Raw genomic sequence first — 2,543 nt, 5'->3', positions numbered from 1 at the left:
CGGCAGCCCGCACAGGGAGGGACTGGGGGAAGACACTCGAAGGGCTCCTAGGTGAACCCGGGTGCTGCAGACATAAGACGGAACCTCCCCACACTCAGAATTCCGGAACACGGATGACTGTGTTGGGGAGTTTCGGGGCCGCCCTCCACGCAGCTGCCTTGTGTCACAGGTGTTCCCTGGCAGGTGGAAGTCCGCTAATTACCTCCCCTGTCCATGGGGAGGCACTAGATGCTACCTGCGTTTCCAGCACAACCCCCTCCTTTCCCCGGCAGCCCGCACAGGGAGGGACTCTGGGAAGACACTCGAAGGGCTCCTAGGAGATCCCGGGTGCTGCAGACAGAAGACGGAACCTCCCCACACTCAGAATTCCAGAACACGGTTGACTGTGTGGGGGAGGTTCGGGGCCGCCCTCCACGCAGCTGCCTGGTGTCACAGGTGTTCCCTGGCAGGGGGAAGTCCGCTAATTACCTCCTTTTCCATGGGGAGGCACAAGATGCTACCTGCTTTTCCAGCCCAACCCCCGCCTTTCCCCGGCAGACCGCACAGGGAGGGACTGGGAGAAGACACTCGAAAGGCTCCTAGGAGAACCCGGGTGCTGCAGACAGAAGACGGAACCTCCCCACAATCAGAATTCCGGAACACGTGTGACTGTGTGCGTGAGCTTTAGGGCCGCACTCCACGCAGCTTCCTGGTGTCACAGTTGTTCCCTGGCAGGGGGAAGTCCACTAATTACCTCCCTTGTCCATGGGGAGGCACTATATTCTACCTGCTTTTCCAGCCCATTCCCCCGCCGTTCCCCGGCTGCCCGCACTTGGAGGGACTCGGGGAAGACTCTCGAAGGGCTCCTAGGAGATCCCGGGTGCTGCAGACATAAGACGGAACCTCACCACACTCAGAATCCCGGAATACGTCTGACTGTGTGGGAGAGGTTCGGGGCCGCCCTCCACGCAGCTGCCTGGTGTCACAGGTGTTCCCTGGCAGGGGGAAGTCCGCTAATTACCTCCCTTGTCCAAGGGGAGGCACAAGATGCTACCTGCTTTTCCAGCCCAACCTCCGCCATTCCCCGGCAGCCCGCACAGGGAGGGACTGGGGGAAGACACTCGAAGGGCTCCTAGGTGAACCCGGGTGCTGCAGACAGAAGACGGAACCTCCCCACACTCAGAATTCCGGAACACGTATGACTGTGTGGGGGAGGTTCGGGGCCGACCTCCACGCAGCTGCCTGGTGTCACAGGTGTTCCCTGGCAGGGGGAAGTCCGCTAATTACCTCCCACGTGCATGGGGAGGCACTAGATGCTACCTGCGTTTCCAGACCAACCCCCGCTTTCCCTGGCTGCCCGCACTGGGAGGGACTCGGGGAAGACTCTCGAAGGGCTCCTAGGAGATCCCGGGTGCTGCAGACATAAGACGGAACCTCCCCACACTCAGAATGCCGGAACACGGCTGACTGTGTGGGGAAGGTTCGGGGCTGCCCTCCACGCAGCTGCCTGGTGTCACAGGTGTTCCCTGGCAGGGGGAAGTCCGCTAATTACCTCCCTTGTCCATGGGGAGGCACTAGATGCTACCTGCTTTTCCAGCCCAACCCCGGCCTTTCCCCAGCAGCCGGCACAGTGAGGGTCTTGGGGAAGATACTTGAAGGGCTCCTAGGAGAACCCGGGTGCTGCAGATATAAGACGGAACCTCCCCACACTCAGAATTCCGGAACACGGGTGACTGTGTGGGTGAGGTTTAGGGCCGCCCTCCACACAGATTCCTGGTGTCACAGGTGTTCCCTGGTAGGGGGAAGACCGCTAAATACCTCCCCTGTCCATGGGGAGGCACTAGATGCTACCTGAGTTTCCAGCCCAACCCCCGCCTTTCCCCGGCTGCCCGCACTGGGAGGGACTCGTGGAAGACTCTCGAAGGGCTCCTAGGAGATCCCGGGTGCTGCAGACAGAAGACGGAACCTCCCCACACTCAGAATCCCGGAACACGGTTGACTGTGTGGGGGAGGTTCGGGGCCGCCCTCCACGCAGCTGCCTGGTGTCACAGGTGTTCCCTGGCAGGGGGAAGTCCGCTAATTACCTCCTTTTACATGGGGAGGCACAAGATGCTACCTGCTTTTCCAGCCCAACCCCCGCCTTTCCCCGGCAGCCCGCACAGGGAGGGACTAGGGGAAGACACTCGAAAGGCTCCTAGGAGAACCCGGGTGCTGCAGACTGAAGACGGGACCTCCCCACACTCAGAATTCCGGAACACGGATGACTGTGTGGGGGAGGTACGGGGCCATCCTCCACGCAGCTGCCTTGTGTCACAGGTGTTCCCTGGCAGGTGGAAGTCCGCTAATTACCTCCCCTGTCCATGGGGAGGCACTAGATGCTACCTGCGTTTCCAGCACAACCCCCTCCTTTCCCCGGCAGCCCGCAAAGGGAGGGACTCTGGGAAGACACTCGAAGGGCTCCTAGGAGATCCCGGGTGTTGCAGACAGATGACGGAACCTCCCCACACTCAGCATTCCGGAACACGGTTGACTGTGTGGGGGAGGTTCGGGGCCGCCCTCCACGC

This window comes from Camelus bactrianus, chromosome 3, assembly GCF_048773025.1.
Source record: "Camelus bactrianus isolate YW-2024 breed Bactrian camel chromosome 3, ASM4877302v1, whole genome shotgun sequence".
NCBI classification, from domain to species: domain Eukaryota; kingdom Metazoa; phylum Chordata; class Mammalia; order Artiodactyla; family Camelidae; genus Camelus; species Camelus bactrianus.
This window is presented reverse-complemented; position numbering follows the sequence as displayed.